This window comes from Anthonomus grandis, chromosome 5, assembly GCF_022605725.1.
Source record: "Anthonomus grandis grandis chromosome 5, icAntGran1.3, whole genome shotgun sequence".
NCBI classification, from domain to species: domain Eukaryota; kingdom Metazoa; phylum Arthropoda; class Insecta; order Coleoptera; family Curculionidae; genus Anthonomus; species Anthonomus grandis.
In genome coordinates this window covers 17729443-17749485 of record NC_065550.1, presented here as the reverse complement: position 1 = coordinate 17749485, position 20043 = coordinate 17729443, and the positions used below count along the sequence as shown (strand labels likewise).

Sequence of the window (20043 nt, the reverse complement as noted above, 5' to 3'; positions counted from 1 at the left end):
TGAAACAACCAGCTCTCCGTTATGTCATCTTTTGTAAGAGTCTTTTAAAAAGCCTGCCCTAGATATCAAACCAAAGATTACAAAACGCAAAAAAAAATTATTTTTATTTATTTAAAATGGACATGTCTACTTTTGCATGAATCCTCCTCAAATATTAGTCATTATTAAAATGACTGTCGTGATTTATTTGGGTTGTTCATTATTATTTCATATTATTTAATTGTTTCACATAAAAAGAAACATGCTGTTTTATATTCGTGTCTATGGGACAAAAGCAAATTTGGTCCCAGCCACTTTTTTTTTTCTGAAAAAATTATTTTTTTAAATTAAAAAAAAAATCAAAATGATTTATAGTTATTTATACCCAATCCTATTTATAAAAGTCACAATAAAATTAAATTGAATAAGTACACATAAGCAAAATCCATTAATTACAATCCTAATAATATTAAAAATTAAATTTACTAATTATAATTTTCCTAAAATATTCTGGAAATATTTTTAAATTGAAAAGTATATCTTGTATAAAATATAACAGAGTCCTATATTATAATACTGTTAATAAGTTTGCAAATATTGAGTCCCGTAATTCTACTATCTTACCATCCGGTAAGATATAACGTTAGTTGTATCAGCTGTAAATAATATCAGGTTTTGATCCTCTTGAAAATATACAGATTACAGATCATTAATATGCAATGCGGCTCTAAATTGTCCCCTCCCACTCTTATCTCTTGAATGCGTTGATATCAAAATTTGAAATTTGGCACACATAATTAGTAACCTAAATACTGCTTTTTGGCAGCTAGTTCATTTTGCAACTTAAAAAGGGCATCGGGACGCCATTTTGAAGTTTTAAAAAGTTTTTTATAAAGAAAAAGATAATAATGATGAAAAGATGATGTAAATAAATATTGAAAAGAATATCCTGATTTATTCCAAAAACTATTTGGATTCTCCAATACATATACTTCTCAGTCTTATTATATAGATTTTGTCGTATATATTAGTTTCGACTTTACATACAGTTTTAAGTTACTTATATATATTGCCTAAAATATATATTAAAAAATTGGGAACATATTTCGAAAAAATCAAACAACATATGGCGGTTTGAAAAAATATTGTTCAAAAAAAGCCAAAATAAAATAAAAATTTATTTAATTTAAAAAATACCTATATTAATTATGAAATAAACATATTAAAAAAACCTTAAGAAAATTATACAAAAATCACATCAAATAGGGAACAATCACAGATACGAGTAATTATCTTCGTGTCTTACTTACTTATAATTTCGCATCTATCTGTGAAATCAATATAACATATGCAGTATAGCAGTTTCTTTTCTTTAATAAGTTTTAGTTAACCAGATTCTTCGGAAGAAACTAAATCAATCAATTTCTTCCTATTAATTGAGACTCAAACTCACATTGAGCCTTTGAAGAAAGCTTTCTAAATAATCTAATTTAAAAATGAATCTCACTCACTCGATCAAATGTTTGTTGCTTTATTAATCTTATTCCGCGATTCTGGATGTATTGAATACGCCTTGATTCAATGTCAAGAAATCAAGGATTAAGTACGATAAATTTACAATCAAAGGTCAAAAAACTATTAAAAAGTACTTGAAAGGACTTTCAGCTTAATATTGAGTGTATCAGTTGTACGCTGTGTTTGATTAATAAATAAAAGCTCTTAAGAAACCACAGGCAAATATGTTGGGTAAAGCCTCGTTTCTACCGGAGGAACAAATAGCAACATTTCGCCACATTTTTGTTGCCTTGTGTTTCTTCTTGTTTGTGAATTTAGGAACTTATTAGCAACAAATGTAAACTTTTTGTTTCCACTGACAGAACTTTTTGTTTCTGGCGGTTTCTGGTAACTGAAAGAGAGTAGCTTAGTGTTTCCACCGCGGTTGATAAACATGGATCAAGATGATGAAATAGCTGCAGCAGCGGCGGCCTATATAGTGTTATCGGCAAAAAAGAAAAAAAGAAAGCACAAATATTGGGTGAAACAAGTCTCTGTGAGAGAAGTGAATATGGTGGCATTAACCTACTCAATGCATTAAAAAAAGACGATCTACGCATAGGAAATAATTCAAATAATGGTAGTGTCAAAAATTTTTTACGAATGTCCAGCACCGATTTTGAATGGTTATTATGTCAAGTTGCCCCAAAAATACAGAAAGAAGATACCAATTATAGACAAGCCATTTCACCAATGGATCGATTGCTGCTCACAATGTGATTCCTTGCAACAGGCGATTCTTACCATTCCTTGATGTACTTGTTAAAAATTTCAGTACCATCAATTAGTAGAATTATACCAGAAGTATGTCGAGTAATCGCTGAAGTTCTGAAGGATAAATTTAAGGTAAGTAGATACCTCGGTAAATACACAGCTTTTCAATCAAATGGCATAATGTAATGAGTAGGCATTTTACTAAAATTTTAATAAAAACTTTTTGAATTAAAAAAAAAAATTGACGAGATATTCTACTTAAATTTTAAATAAAAAATAAAAAAAATCTAATTAGAAAATTAAAGAGATATTCTATTTTACAAATAATGTTGCATCAGTAATGTACATCAAGTCCTGCATCTGACATGGCCAGACGTATCGCATCAGATATGGATGATTCTTTAAGATTACTACAAGGCTGCTTTTCTTTTGAGAGTGTTATGTTGTTTATCTCTGTTTGGGGAAGATAGTTAGTTTCATATGAGCTATTTGGTGATTGCATAGGTGTGTGTATTGTTGAGGCTGGTGTAACAGCATTGGAACTGGATGAGTAATAGTTCTGGTTATCTGAATAATATCTTGCTGTGTTGTTATTGACTGAAGATGTATGCCAACCTTGATACCATGGAAATGGCCGATCATATTTACCCATAGACGCTTTATACAAAATATTAGAGATTAAAGGCTCTATCGTGTTTTTAGCATTTTCATTTTGAAGATTTTCGATTTTACAAGCAACTAAGTCGCCGAAAATTTGAAAAAGATTACGTGGCTTTTTAGTTTGTCGCTGCTTCAGCACTAGATATGCCTCTTCCTGTCGTTCGTCAGTTTCCACCTCAGCTTGTCTTTTCTTACATTTCAGTGTTTTTGGACTTTTAAAGAGCTTAGTTCCCTGTTTACTTTTTTTAGTGCTGCTTGTGGAAGGCGTTGGAGATCTGGTTCTGCTGTCATCAGGCTTTGTAGATGTTTCAATAATAACAGCAACGGTTTTGTTCTGATTGTCGACGTCATTGTTCGCCTCTCCAACAATCAAAAAAGAATCGTTTAATTCATCTGCCTCGTCTGCTATATTGGAATTTTGCGATTTAACTTCCCCGCTGTCCATTGCACTGCTGCCTGACCCATCATCTTCACTCTGAATATTAAAAGTTACCCCCTTAAATATAAAAATATTAAATGGAAATGTCTAATTTGTAGTACCTTGTTTTAACTAACCAAAGCTAAATGAATATGAAATACAAATTATATTTATAGCGAGAGAAGTTTTGGGTAAACAAATTTACCGATTTTTTTTATTTTTCAGATGCCTCAGAGTAGAGAGGAGGGAGGCTTATTACGGAACATCAATTCGCTAATCTTTGAAATTTTCCTAAATGTGCCGGGGTTATGGATGGCAAACACATTATGATACAAGCACTAAAACATAGTGGCAGTGAATTTTATAATTACAAGTCCTTCTTCAGTGTAGTGTTATTTATTGTGGCCAACGCAAATTATGAGGTGATGTATCTTAATATGGGCAGCCAAGGTCGTATATCCGACGGTGGAGTGTTTGACAGTACTCGTTTCAAAAAAATGTTACATGAAAACACGCTCAATTTGCCTGAATTAGAACCATTGCCAGAAAGAACCAAAGCTGTTCCGCTTGTTTTTCTAGGAGATGACGCTTTTCCCCTATCACCAAACTTATTGAAACTTTACCCTGGTACTCAAAAGAAAGGTTCTTCAAAACGAATTTTTAATTACCGCTTATCACGCGCTAGGGGTATTTCTGAGAACGTTTTTGGAATTATGTCTGCCAGGTTCAGGGTATTAAGAAAACCCATACTACTTGAACCCGAGAGAGTTGAATTAGTTGTTGCTGCATGTGTATATCTCCATAATTTTCTGAGAAGCAGTTTACATTCCCGAAAATCATACTCACCTCCTGGCATCTTTGATTGTGAAGACAAAAAACGGGCAAAATTATCCCAGGTTCTTGGAGAAAAGAAATAAACAACAATATGTTTGCATCACTGCAAAAAAAAGCACGTAATTCAACGTTGGAAGCTAAACAAGTTGGAGATGAATGGTACGTACCTCACTTGTAGTTATTCCTTTTACAGTACATTTTCTAACTTTGTTGCTACCCGCAAGAAACAACAAGACTTCATAAGCAAACCACTTTGAAATAAAAATGGCGCCGGCTTCTGACTTTTTTAAAGTACGATATTTTTTTCTTTCTCTATAGAATTGTGTAATAATATTTTTCATTTTTCTTTTCACTTCTTTTATATTTGAGCCTGTTTTTTCTGCCAATGTTGTCCAAGTATTGTGTTACGTATTTCTACATTTATACTGGGCGTGCTTTGTATTCCATAAACACTCACAAAGCTTATAGTTTTCGATTAATTCAAGCAGTAACTCATTTGTCCACATGAACGGCATTTTTCTATTTATTTCACACGTCCGACCGACTATAAATTATTTGACATTCGCAGTCGAGCCGCACTAGACAAAAACAAGTTACTACAAGTTGCAGTATCTGTTTCCACTCAGACAACAATATGCTTCTGTTCCCTGTTGTTACCGAATTTCTTTTGAAGTTTACCGCTAAAACTGGAAACCACCAACAATCGCAAACATGCAACATTTGTTGTCGAAACAAGAAGAAACACTTAGGAACTTTGAGGAACTTTGGGAAACATTTTTAAGCAACGAGCAACAGAAACACAATAGTTCCTTCATGTTTCTCCAGTGGAAACGTAGCTTAACGTTTTTTTGAATCGTGTCGTTGTTTTGATGTCTTAAGCCCTGATGATGGCCTACGGCCGAAAGCGTTAGGCAGCAATTTTCAATTTAATTATTTATTTTTTTATTATTACAGCATCAACAGTCAAATAGCCAATCACAGATCCCGAAATTACCTATAACTAATAAATTCAAAATAGTTTTAGTCCACACCTCATATTGTGGTGACCATATAATGCTACCATACTCCAATACTGGCAACACCAGACTGTCAACACTCAAGACTAAAACCTTTGGTAGACCTGACAATAAATCCCATTGTTCTATGTGTTTTATTTACAAACTAAACAATGTTGTCTGTAAAAGTCAAATTACAGTCCACAATAATACTCAAGTCTTTCTCATGCTTACGGTCTTGTACTGGTGTACCATTAATGCTATACTCATATTTAAACACATTTTTATCAAGAGTTAGAGACATAGAACAACACTTTTTTCCATTAAAACTAAAATTATTTAAGTTACACCAGTCTATAACACTCTGTACATTTCTTTGCAAAACATGACAATCCTCTAGTGTACTAATTTCCATATACATTTTAAAGTCATCAGCAAAACATAAGGCTCTTGAATTACCTATAGCATACAATATGGCATTTATAGCAATTAAAAACAAAAGGGGTCCCAAATTGGATCCTTGGGGAACCCCAGAGGTACTAGTATAAATATTAGACTTTACACCCTTGACTTCAACATATTGCTGCCTATCGGTTAAATAAGAAATTATTAATTTTATTAAAATATTTGTAACATTACTTTTATAGAGAGATTTTACTATGTGACTATGTTTCACTCTGTCTAAAGCCTTCTCCATATCAGTATAAATTACATCAACTTGCTTTTTCGCGGCATTATGTACATACTGGCAAAATGTTATTAGGTAAGTCAATGTCGACTTTTTGGTAAAAAACCATGTTGATTTTCCGATATACTATATTTTACTTTATCATATACTCTATCAAACAATACAATTTCAACACTTTAGATACAGAGTTTCGTATAGTAACTGATCGATAATTTATTACTGCATTCCTGGCACATTTTTTTAATATTGGAATGACTTTACTTATACGCCAGGCTTTAGGATAGGTTGAAGTTTGTAAACAGAGGTTACTACAGAGGCTTTACTAAGAAATCAACACCACCCTTATCTTATTAATATACCCAGGAACACCATCAGGTCCCAGAGATCTGTTCACTATTCACATTTATTATACGCTGAATACATCGAGTGTCTTATATTTATTTTTCAGTTTAATGTTTAAGAAATTACCTTTAGTACAAGTTTAATAAGTCAGTACAAGTAGCCGTAAGATCCATTTGACTTAAAGTCAGCTTTACATTTGCCTCAGTTACCTGAGTAATCAGTCTTTATTATTTTAACTTCTTATGTTAAACTCAAGTGTAGAACCTATTAAAACTCAAGTAATCTTAATCAATAGTCAAACATCCTATAGATAACAGCAATTACACTGCACAACAAATCGAAGGTTATTTTATGTTGACTGAAATATTTTTATTGTTGTTTACTAATTCGAGGCATCTGATTTCGAATCTGTCGTCAGTTTTACTCTAACAGCTCGAGTTGTTTAGATATAGCTACGTTCTTCTCATTTATCTTTATTTTTGGTTTTTTATCTATTATAGTCGCGTTTTAGATAAATTATTGTAATTTTCATCATGACTTCGCTAAGAAGGGTCTGCATTAACGATCCGAATTGTTTTTGTTATATTTGTGGTGAATATGTTTTTCAAAAATTTCGATTGAATATGTCAGACTTTGTGAAACGAGCGTATTTAGAGTGTTTTGGTTTTCCTTTGGAAACAGATAACAAGTGCTGGGTGCCCAATATTGTGTGCAAAATTTGTGTTGAAGAATTACGTTTATGGGCCACTAAGAAGAGACTCTCTTTTAAATTCCAATCCCCAATGATTTGGCGTGAACCTTTAAATCATCACGATGACTGCTATTTTTGCGTTGTTAATATAAAAGGAATCAACAAGACGAACCGCTCCAAATGGATTTACCCCACATCAACATCAGCTGTGAGGCCTGTAAGGAGCTCAAAAGATACATCTTTACCATTACCATCTACATCTACAGAAAGTTCTGATAAATTGAATGAACTGAGTAGCATGAGCGATGACGAGTTTGTTCCAGAAAATCTCTTTGAACCAAAACCATTCGATCAAAGTGCACTTGATGATTTAATTAGAGACCTTGGACTATCCAAAACTTCGTCTGAATTATTGGCCTCCAGATTAAAAGAGAGAAATCTTTTAACTAAAGAAACTAAAGTTTCTTATTACCGCACTCGAGAAAAAGACTTACTTCCCTTTTTCGCTGAGGAGGATAATTTTGTATTTTGTACTAATATTTCTGGTTTAATGACTGCCATGGGCTTGCAGAAATATGAACCAATCGATTGGCGTTTATTTATTGACTCGTCAAAACGGAGTTTGAAGTGTGTACTATTGCACAACGGAAATAAACTAGGCTCCATATAGTTAGCACATTCAACTAAAGTTAAGGAAGAATACCCCACAATAGCACTGGTCATGAACAAAATCAAATATAACAATCATAAATGGGTGATTTGCGTTGATCTTAAGATGGTGAACTTCCTTTTAGGACAACAAGGCTACACTAAATATCCTTGTTTTATGTGTTTATTGGATAGTAGAGCAAAATCAGAACATTGGTCAAAAAAAGAATGGCCCTCTAGGGAAGCACTACTTCCAGGTAGTCTTAATGTTATAAATGAACCTCTAGTGCTACGAGATCGTATCATATTGCAACCCCTGCACATTAAACTAGGTTTAATGAAGCAATATGTTAAGGCATTAAATAAAGATGGTGAATGTTTCAAATATATTTCAAGGAAATTTCCAAGTCTAAGTTCAGAAAAACTCAAGGCAGGTATATTTGATGGTCCACAAATTCGCAAGTTGGTAAACGATCCTAATTTCACCAGCTCAATGTCAGAAATTGAGAAGAATGCATGGGATTCCTTTGTTTGGGTTATCCAAAATTTCTTAGGTAATAGGAAGGGTGATGATTACATTGCGCACGTCGAAGAGATGTTGTCACACTTCCAGCGACTTGGATGTAACATAAGCATCAAAGTGCACTTCCTACACAGCCATTTACACCATTTTCCTGAAAATCTCGGTGACATGAGTGAAGAACAGGGTGAACGATTCCACCAAGATCTTCGAACCATGGAGGAACGATTTCAGGGTCGCTGGGATGCACATATGTTGGCCGATTTTTGCTGGAGTATTCAGAGTATGAACTACTTCAAAACTAGTAGAAAATCATATAAAAGAAAATTCCTGAGTGTATAGTTCTTGTAATTAAAAATGTTTGTACGTTGAGTGTATTTTTAATTCCCAAAAAATACTCCCTCCTTTTAACTCAAAAACTAGAGCTGACACATATAAACTGATGACATTATTTAATATCAGCATTAAAAATAAGCCTAGAATCATTAAAATATTCCATGCAACATACATGCTGTTGGGCGGTGTTATCTTTTATGATCTTACCGTGTTAAATTTGTTTCTATAAATGTGATGATAAATTGTTTATGTTCTTTAATTTGTTATAATTTATGTAATCTTTTGTTATATCAGGTTTTTATTCTGCTTAATTGTTATAGTTTTGACTATGATTTTATTGCTGTTATGATTTTTTTTGAAATCTGAGAATAAGTGTCTCTAAGTGGCTCTTGTAGCTGTTGATACTTAATAAATAAAAATAACAACAGAGAAAAAAATTAATTTGTTTTTACTTTATTAAAGAGTTTTAAGAGAGTTGTTGCTGAACCAGTTTTAAACGAGAAAGTAAGTAACTTCAAATCATATTACGGATATAACAATAATTATCACAATGTTGGATATAATCAAATCTCTTAAAAATAAAAACAGTAAAAAAATTCAACTGACGAAATATATTGTAAATATAATATTCTTATCCGTTAGTGAATTTATTGAATTGCACGAAACATCTCTATGTTGGCTAGGGGGCGGGCCGAAAAATGGATTTTTATTTTTTTTTAATATCGCAAGTGAGTAATGTGAAAAATGTCTAACAGGCGAACATTAATGATTATACAAAAGATGAGGCAAATTAAAAACAAATTAACCGGGCCCCAAAAGCCCTTAATATACAAAAAAAAAAGAAAAAAAAAAGAAAATTGATCTGAGTAGCGAAAAAATGTGTTCAGAAACAATGTTATTAAGATGTATATAAAAAATCAAGACAATAATTTTATTTTCCACCAGGCCCCAAGCTTTAATAAAACTAAAAAGTTTTGTGCAGCTCTTCGCCCAACTTGGTGTTTATGTAGAAAATGCTGTCGGGTGGGCGATTAGCGAATATTTACTTGTATGATATTTGTATTACAATATAAATTAACAACAATTAATTATAAACACTAAACCAGCCTAGAACTCGCCACGTGGAGATGGCTGCACATCGAGTTCCACCCACCCAATCTCCCCATTCTGAACAAAGATTAATCTTTTGCTGCAGCAAAGTATTGAGCTTTGTTTTCAAAAGTAGGTCAATCTAACCTTGCATCAATTTTTGCGCGAATATATCCATCTCTTACTACACTTCCGCATACTTTTAAAGACGCCTCTGTTATAACGTTGATTGAATATTTGGGATTGAATATTAACCCAAATATTCAATCAACGGTTATAAGCTTAACACACCTTTCGACTTCCTGAGTATGACAAAGATAATCTCCAACATTCATCTTCTGTTGATTAATCTGCTCCGCTAATTCTTCAATTGAAAATAATTTGGTAATTGGAAGTTCGGTTAAATTTATGCTCTGCCAATCAATAATATATATGTAGTCATCCGCCGAAATTTAGTTTTGGAGTTTTGAAAACTCTAGGTTCCGTTATTATTTGTGTTCTGGCTTTCTTATTCGATTAACTGCTAGTTTTCTTATATACTCTCGAGAGTCTGTTAACATTGAAACCAGTAAATTTTCAGGATGCGCAAAATACGAATTCCCTTCTATCACTTTATCGATAATATATCTGATAGCTTCTGGAAACTGTCTAGATATTTTAATCATCTCCCACAAGTGTCTAGCACCATCTTGTAAGAGCGGTTTGGTCTTTATTTTAAACCACATTGGTGCGTAAAGTTTCATTATAAAGTTTATTATAACTTTCATTATAAAGTTCTCTGATGGATCCTTTGTGCCAACATATAAACGAAGAATTCTGTTTGCTGTTGTTACCCATCTGGAATGGGCTAACTTACCAGGATTCCGTTCAGATAATTGTTTGGAGCAATTTCCATTTTTAATGGCTTGACACATTAAATACAAATATTGCTGATCAGTACTGAGCTCTTTGGCATTAATTTCTGGTGAGTCAGTATTAAATATAATAAACTCCACAACAGGAGTTTTTTCGCAGTTGTCTAGAAGGCTCCCAATAGGTCCTGAATAATTATATGGTCCCTTCGTGTGGCCGTCCATTTTTTGTAATAAATGCCTTAACGGCAACTCGTTTGCATGAAGTAAGCAATAAGCATCATGCGCATTAGTATGTTAGCAGCGGCGTGTATTAAAAAAGAATATATTGTATTAAGAGAACTTTATGCGCGTTCGGGGCCCGGTTTAACCTTAATTTTTTTTATATTATTGTTTAGAGTCTACTCATATAAAAATAATTAAAAAAAATTAATTTTTTTTTGAATATTTACCCCCTCTGAGGCCCGGCCTAAATATTTTAATTTTTTCTCATCTTTTGGGGAACTTTATTTTTGGTCAGTAGGCAACTTTTGGTAGCTACTTGGTTTTGATTTTCAAAAAAAAAAAATTTCAGACCACCCTATAAATGTTGGTACCAGTATACAAAAAAGCTCACCAACAGATAAAACTTACTACCGGTCGATATAATTATGTTCCTGCTCCCACTCAAAAGTATTTGAAAAATTATTAAAATTAAGAATTACTAACTATTTTGCATTAAATTTTTTTTTTTTAATATTTTTTTTAACAACAAACAATTAAAGACGGCCTTAAAAGAGATCAATGTTTAGCTAACAGCTCGTGATATCAGCAAGGCATTTGATTATGCGTCTTTTGCCACTCTTGCAATGAATATGTTTTTTCCTGATCAATATTATTGATTTGTAGTGATCTGTAGTATAGTGACCTTAGCGGTGATTTTACAAATAGAGATAAAAAAGACACAACTGAATGCCGTAGTTTGATTTACTGCAAATCCGTCAAATAAGTACATCAAAAACTTTATATCTCAACTGAGAAAAAACTGCATCCTGATCAACCAGTAGTTTTTGGAGAAAAACTGGATTTAAAGCTATTGTGAATTGGGCGTACATAAGTATTTATCTGAAAATGCTGCATGATAGAATTTAAAATTAGCCCCACCAATATTAAAATATAAAATCATTATAGGTTTTATAATCTAAATTAATAAGGCAATTTTTTTGGTCATATTTCTTAATTGATATTTGTGTATATTTAAATTTATTCTTTCTTAATTTTTTCAACTACTTCTTGCTAATTTTGTCTTTTTCTATTTTTTCTTGTTCCCGAAATATGGAATATCTCATTAAACCTACACTATTCCCGAATTGTGGTTTTCAAGCTAAATTGTTCAAGCCTGGACGAACCTTTAGCTTACCAGTAAACTTTCGAACACACTCCTTGTCTGCTCGAACCACGTGTGACGCCACTTCCGGTGGCGCATGCGGTGCAAATCTGAAGTATAACTAGGAACAGTAGCGCCACCATACGTCGCTAACGCAACCACTTTCAACGTTGCCACATGATTACGAATTCTGATATCTCAGTAAATTTAGCTTATTAAAGGCATAATTTTAGTATTTCGTTTTAATGTATTTAATTTTTTTTGCTGTATTTATTTAGTACCTATTTAATTATTCGATTAGGAGAGGTATGGGTTTGGAATATAATCTATAAATATTACAGCTGAGAAGATATATGGTTATTTTATGTATACTAAATTAATAAAAATACACGTGAATAATTATATTTATTCGAACCCTTAAAGTTTAATAAAATATATATATATTACACCATTTTCTTCTGCTGTATGTAGTTCTCGGGGAAATATTGAAAACGCACGTTTTACGTATTGCGAAAATGCGACAACGTCGCCACTTTTATCACCGTTCTTGTCAAGTTTACACCCCGAGTTCATAGTGTTTGCGTTTTTCACCGGAAAATAAACCAAAAGTCCTTTAAAGCACCATAAAACGCAGACCCTCTACAGTTATATAAAGTTTTCAGTTGTTACCACGTGCAGAAACCCATAAAGGTAAATATTTTCCTTAAATTTTTTCAAAACCTAAAATTGCCGTGCCGGGTGTCCCTCTTCTTTTGACAAGCATGGAAAACCAAATACGGTTTATCCTACAACGAGGACCAGGGTGGCTTCTGAAATTATAATATAAGAGGCTTTTATGTCTTACATTGGTTCTCACGATAATATATTGCGTCTTTACTTGTGCATGGCTGTGCTGATAAACTGATATAGTTCAATCCCCTTTGTTTAGTTTTGAAATAGCAATTTGATTTTTATAAAGGTCTAAATCTTAATACATGCCTTTTAGTTAACGTAGTCAAGGGTACAAAGCATTTAGAAGCTATTGAAGCCAAAAGAAAGCCCCCACCAAAGCTTTACAAAAAAGCCATTACAAGGTTATTCACATTTTAATAGGGGTAAACTCATCAGGGATGGGCTTTTTATTCTATGCTACTGATAAATTAAATATATGAATTTAGTAGAATAATATTAAAGTTTATCCACAGTATTAGATTCTAATAATTTTTTGAGTTGGAAAAGGCAAAAGGTAGCTTTGAGTACTCCAAAGACCTTTTAGACGAGCTCACCTTAAGGTTGGTGATAAAAAAAATTTGCATAATTTTAATAGAATTTTGAATTTTGATACTTCTGAACCTAGATGTTTTTACAGACATTCCTTTCATCTTATTCTATAACAAGGTCAGCTAGGTTTTATGAAAATATTTAGGACTTCAACAAGATATCGCTGGGAGGGCTAACAAAAAACGGATGTTTTTTGAATGTGTTAATATCAAATCAAGATCTGTATACCTCTCAGGTTTTATGATGAAAACTTGCATTTAAACCTGCAGATCCAGTCCACATTCAATTTACTCAACCTTTTTTTTCCTAAGTGTTAATTATATACATACACCTCCTGCTAATAACAAATGAGTTTGTGATATGGTGTACAATTACTTTGTAACAATGCACTATTTGTGTTACAAGAAAATAAGTATAATGGGTGATTTTAACATTCCCAATTTTCTTAAGTCATCAGAATGACTATTGTGAGATCAACCTTAGCATTTGTGAATATAATGGAATTCATACAATGTAATAATAATGTCCTTAATGTCAATGGAAGAATTCTGGATTTAGTGATAACCAATTTGTCTGACTGTGAAGTTTATTTGAGTAGATTATCATGTGTTGAATGTGATTCTTATCATCCTTTCTTAATTGTGAATTTTAAGGGTAAATTACTTAAACTAATAATTTCACCCAAAACAATTCTGTACCAGGAATTGTTTTAATTTAGATGTGCTAACTATCCGATGTTATATAGCTTAATCAAAGCTGCTAACTGGCAGGACATGTTTGCCCCTTTGGATGCTATTGTATCTTGCAACAGCTTGTACAGTACACTTAATAAAATATTTTATAGAGCAGTTCCTCTTAAAACCATTAAAAAAAAACATAATTTTCCAGTCTGGTTCAATTCTGATACCATAAAAATCAAATAAATATCAAATTAAGAATTTAATTTGGAAAAAACTCAAGAAGCATAGAACTCATTATTATGAAAGTCAGTTTATAATAGTTCAAAGCACTATTAAAAAATAAATTAGGGTTGCCTTTTTAGAATATTCTCTCATAGTTAAATTTAATTAATGACTCCTCCACTTTTTGAAATATGTGCCGAATAAGAAAGGAGTTTCAAGTATTTCTGGAGTAATGCTGTTCCAAGATTGTACAATCAAAGATCCACAGCAGATTGTTGATGCTTTTGGAACTTTTTTTCAGAGCTTATATACTGAGTTGGACCCATCTAGTACTAATGTTGGTATTGAATGGAGCAAGACTATTAACCACTCTCTAAATTGCTCTTATAATTTTTTTGGAAAAATATATTGACACTGCCTCTAATAAACTAAGAAGTAAGTTGACCTCTGATACTGATGGAGTGATACTCCATACAATCATTAACAACAAGACTTGATAAGTCTTGTTCAATCAAATCAAAAAAGGACACTATGCATTCCCTCTGTAAATTCCTTGTCCTTTTATGTGAATTCAAAAAATAGATCAATGGAGTCCTGGAGAATAGTCAACAAATTAAGAGGCAAGACCAACTCAACACTTCAATTCTTGATGCTAGCTAGATAAATGAGTTGATACTTGCACTGATCATGTGGGTTTTTGGGAATACTTGGATCATTTGTCTGTTTTGGATGCTTTTTTTTTGCTCCGGTTTCATCATTATATAATTATAATTCAGGAATTATTATATATATAATTCAGGAATTATTATATATATAATTAAGGAGTTATTTGGACAAATTAAAAATAAAAATTCTTCTGGGTATGATGATTTCTCATTGAGAGTGCTGTTAGCTCTCCCAGACACAGCTTTGAAGGTTTTAGAGGTTATGGATTCAGGGGAATGATCTTGGAGTGGTTCCACTCATATTTGATGGGGCGAGTGCAGACTGTTAACTTTCAGGGCCAAAGCTCCAATGAAATGAACACTAGCATAGCTGTCCCTCGAGGACCAGTTTTGGAACCTTTCTTATTCTTAATCTATGTTAATGATTTGCCTCATATTTCGATAAATGGCCATTTTATCATCTTTGTAGATGATACCACCATTCTGTGGCAAACTAAGAATTGTGAGCGGCAAAATTGAGGCAAATATTCAGATGGATTTATGTAAGGTAGAAAGATGGTGTGATGCTAATAAGCTGTATGCTAATGTGAGCAAATTTCTTGGGTTGTATATTGATTCTGGGTTAAAATTTAAAAATCATATAAGCACATTATGTAATAAAATTTCCTCTGGCTGTTATGCTCTTCGTGTCATTGTGAATAATTGAAACAGCTCAGTGGCTAAAGCTTCATATTTTTCATTAGTTGAATCCCATCTTCATTATGGTATTTGTTTTTGGGGATTATGTTCTCAGTATGTCTTTAATAGGGTATTTATGTTGCAAAAGAGGGCTATTAGATGCTTATTTAGAGTCAGTCCTCGATAGACTTGTCATTCCTTATTTGTTAGACACAAAATTCTTACTTTGTACTGTATTTTTATTTTGGAAACAGTCTGCCTGATTTTTAAAAAACATAATGGTGATCTCTCAGATGAACTAAATGTGGAGAATATAGGTTATAATACCCGGCATGCCGCTTATATCAGATTGTCAATCACCAGGTCTGAACAAGTAAAAAAATCAGTGGTGCACAATGGAAAAAATGTACAAATGTTTAATCATCTACCCTTATTCATATGCCAAAGTAACAACAGCTTGGAATTTAGGCGCTCTACTTTTTTTGGTAAAAAAGGGCTACTATAGCCTCACAGAATATTTTTCTGAAGTATTTTAATATAAATTATTAAATAGGTTTGCAATTCACCTCTTTCAAATTTAATTTTATTATCTTTATTTCCATGTATTCATGTATTATTTTTTTAGTATAACACTATAATTTTATTGTTTTATGGAACAAAAATTTTTTATAATGTATATTTTATGACTTCACTCTGGTGATGGTTTTACTTGGACTGTTTTTTTCTGTCTCTAAATTTATTTGAGGAGAGTTCTGCCATGGTGACACTATGATATTGATGCATAATGATTTCATTTCTAGTTATTCTTTTTTCCCAATAGCCAATTTTCATTTCCTTCTTAAAGAAAAAATTAATTTGTAAATTTTGGCAGTTTACAGATCTCCCTCCGAAAAATATGGTCTTTTCTTCCAAAAATTAGAATCTTTATTGTCACATCTGTCAGTCAATGCTAACATCGTTATTTTCAGGTGATTTTAACATAGACTTTCTGAATCAGTATAGTAATCACACCATGTCATTGTGCAATCCTTTAATTTGAGCATGCATGTTCATCAACCAACACACTTTACAGGTCATTCATCCTCTTTACTTGATTATTTTTGACTGAATGGAATGCCTGATGTCCTTTTGACAAACATGGAAAAACTGAAAATGCTTGATCATACAATCTACAAGATACAAGATGAGAGATTAGCTCCTGAAATTTAATTTGAAACACTTTCATATCTTTCAATGATTTTTACAATAATATATTGCATCTTTACTTGTACATGAATATTCTGATAAACAGATATGTATAGTTTACAATTATTTTGGATCCACGAATGGTTTACAAAAAAACTGATATTACACAGTTAGTAATATTTTAATAGAGGTAAATGCATCAGGGATAGGCCTTATTGCATGTTACTAAAAATATATATTAAGTTAGAGACACCTTAAAGTTCCTATCTATAGTAATTAAGGATTTTAATACTCATAATGTCAAATAAATAAATACCCATGAAAAGCTTTTAGAGGGTCTAGTCTAATGGTTGGTAATCTAAAAATAGGCATAATTTTTATGGTTATTTATTTATTCTTTTGCTACTACTTCAGGCTTAATAGAAAATATTGCAACTGACATTTAATAATTATTTAGTGAAATTATTGCTTGTCCAATATAGATTATATAAGTTCTATTTTCAATAGAATGTAGAATGACCCATCATTCATTAGAAGTATAGTGGAAAAGAAATGAGCAAAATAAATTGTCGGAAAGTTGTAGAACACAGATGGTTGCTAACAACAATTGCTAAATCTGGATTATTTAGTTTTCTAAACACTAAGAAATGCATATGTTAATAATATGTATATGTTGACAAGTTTAGCTGCAGTCTTTAAATTCAAATTTCATCAATTTTTCCAAATTGCCATAACAAAAAAAGTGTTATTCAACATTTTTCATACTATTAGGTCTGTTGCATTTCTCTTTTTGGAAGTCAAGAAACTGGTGAAATTCTTAAGGCAATAGCAACTGCTTTAATTACTTTCAACTCTAAAGGCTAGACCTCTTTTAGCCAAAATAAAAGATTTGATATAAAATTATGTCTTGAGTATCCTCATGAGGTGTCATGAAGCTTTTTCCATGCTTAGAACCTTCAGAACTATAAAGTTTAGAACAATTTAGTGTATTGACTGTCAACACAGGTCAAAAAAGGCAATAAAAAGCATTTTTGCTACTGCTCCCCACTCGCCCCAAATCCAAATAACAAGTGGTTGCATTTCTAGTGTAAAACCTTTTTTTGAGTTAAGCATGTAGTTCTTTGTAAGTAAATGATGCTCTTGATTCATTAGTTAAATGGCAATGTTGACCAAGTCTTTGAACCAATAAGGTGCTTGAGTTGTTGTTCTGGCTGACTGCTATTCTTCTCTCTTTAATAATTCATCTTTAGGAGTAGTTTATTCTAGTTGGTGATTTCCAACCCATATATGTTCTTCTAAGATATCAAATCTATCTATTTTCATTATTTCCTGAATAAGTTTATTGTTTGGTTTGCAGCAATTTCCAAATAGTGAAGGATACCTATATATTTAATAGCCGGTAATAATGTGTATTGGAAAACATTGTGTCCAAAGTTAAACTAATACATTTTACTCTTGACACCAGATACTGTAGCCATAGCTGTATCATAAATTTAAAAAAAATCCTCCAAACTATACCAACCAAACCTTCATAGGGTGACATGTTCTCAATTCCTGATTATTTAATTTTGTTTGTAATGTAAATTGGTGCACTAGTTCTACACAAATATTTTGGCTAAAAAGGTGTCTGATTGCATGAATTAGGGTCTTTACAACAGTTATTTTTTCTCTTTAGGAGTGCATGATCAGTCTGCCTTATTCCCTTTTCATTTAGAATTTTAACTTTTGATAGTAAAATTGCTCACCATTATCAAAAACTTTTATTTAGTGTATCCTGTAGTTTCAATGCTAGCTACTATCAATATAAAATTTACAAAAAATTTAGAGGCTTGAAAAGAATATAAGTGTTATTTGTAGTGGTTATCTTTAAATAAAACAGTACAAATTAATTTACTTTTCTGACAAGAATGTATGTATGCGGTACTGGAAGGCTATAGTAAACACTGACTTCACATTCACTATCTACATCTATGCCTATTGTATGTATGTTATTGTATCTATGTTTATGTATAACTATAACTTTTATGTGGCCTGATAAGTGTTATTTTTTGGTATAACTAATTAAATTTCTGATTAGAAGCAAATGTTGCTTACCAGTATGCCTCAGAGGCATGACTTTCTTTAACACTTTAACAAGAACTGACCCTTACATTGTCAGTTTAAAAAACTAGCGAAAGAGGTCTATTATTGAATATATATTACTATACAACTGAATAAGCGACTAAGTGACTATCCAATATCTAAAAAAAAGTGCTGGTGCATCATCAACCTTGTACAAAGGAAGAATAATCACCAAGATATTACCTTTCCTGAAATTGTGTCACATATTTTGATTTTTGTAATATTGCTAGCACTCTCTAAAAAATACCTGCTAATATTACTTCATACATGCCAAAATGTCACCAAGCAGTTATTGATAATGAATTAGGGCCAACAAAACCAAAGTACTAAAAGTTGTTATTAAGATATCATGTTGTTGTTGGCTGTGAGATCAAATAATGCTGACTTCTTTTTAAAAGAATCATATTATTTTTAATTTGGTTTATAAAAATGAATTTTTAGTTATTTTAAATACAACTGCATCATCACTATAAATATATTTATTTATTTACGCAATCCATTTACAAAAGTATTACATAGCATACCCATACAAACATATATATTCAGATACAAAACTATCTATAAATCAGTGAAAGGTGTAGATGAGTTAATTAATTAAAGCCCCTATGAAATAATATTATTTAACTACCCCTTAAAAGATGTTATCCTAGAGTCAAAAAAGTTTATCTGTCCTGACAGACCATTAGCACTTCGAGCCATTCGTGTAATTGGCTCATTAATGCCATAACTGGTATGGTGGAATGGGACTGAAAATATTTCTGATTGTCTATTCAATCTGGAAGGCACCCTAAGTTTAAAAAGAGACAATAACTCAGGACAATCCATAGTAGCATTTAAAACCTTATGCATAAAACATAAGTCGAGTAATGTTCTTCGTGACTCCAATGTGGGTAAGTTCAGGTTATCCCTGACCCACTGATAGTAATACTCCTGTCTCCTGTAACCACATCTAAAAGCCGCCACCCTTAAAAATTTATTTTGAGTTTTTTCAATCTGCTCAATGTAGCAGTTATATGATGGGGACCACACAATTGAGCCATACTCCAAGATGGGCCTAACAAGAGAGCAATAAAGTAATCTAAAAGTAAACAAAGACAAATCAGTTGTAGACCGTTGGATAAAACCCAGCATTTTCATTGCCCTACCAGTCACCTGATTGATGTGACTTTTAAAAGACAACCTGGAGTCAATAAATATTCCTAAGTCAGAAACCTCTGTTTTGACACCAATTGCTACATTATTTATTTTATAAAGAAAAGCAATAGGGTTTCTTTGCTTAGAAAAGGTAATCTTATGGCACTTATTGATATTAAGGAACATTCTATTCAAGTGGCACCAATCAAACAATAAATTGAGGTCTTTTTGCAGGAGCATCAGAAAGGGATGTGATAAGCCTAAATAGCTTCACATCATCAGCAAACATTAGCACACGACAATTTTTAAGTTTCCAAACTAAATCAATCAAAAAGAGGCAAAACAAATCAGGGCCCGAGTGAGAGCCCTGTGGCACCCCAGATGGTACCAAAATTTCAGAGGAACATGTACCT

At 32.2% G+C, this 20043-nt stretch overlaps 1 protein-coding gene and 1 long non-coding RNA gene across 2 annotated transcripts in view; one reads left to right on the top strand and one right to left on the bottom strand.

Moving 5' to 3' along the window:
• Nucleotides 1-12073: 12073 nt before the first annotated feature.
• On the bottom strand, nt 12074-12692 carry LOC126736213 (uncharacterized). Its single transcript, XR_007660630.1, has 2 exons — nt 12563-12692; nt 12074-12494 (listed from the first exon to the last, which is right to left on the bottom strand). It is a non-coding gene; the product is annotated as an uncharacterized LOC126736213 (long non-coding RNA).
• The window catches only part of LOC126736212 (ras GTPase-activating protein-binding protein 2), a 41019-nt gene continuing 33183 nt past the window's right edge, over nt 12208-20043 (top strand). The window contains exon 1 of the mRNA XM_050440465.1: nt 12208-12375. The gene's annotated coding sequence lies outside the window, so the exon portion shown is untranslated. The remainder of the gene's footprint in view (nt 12376-20043) is intronic.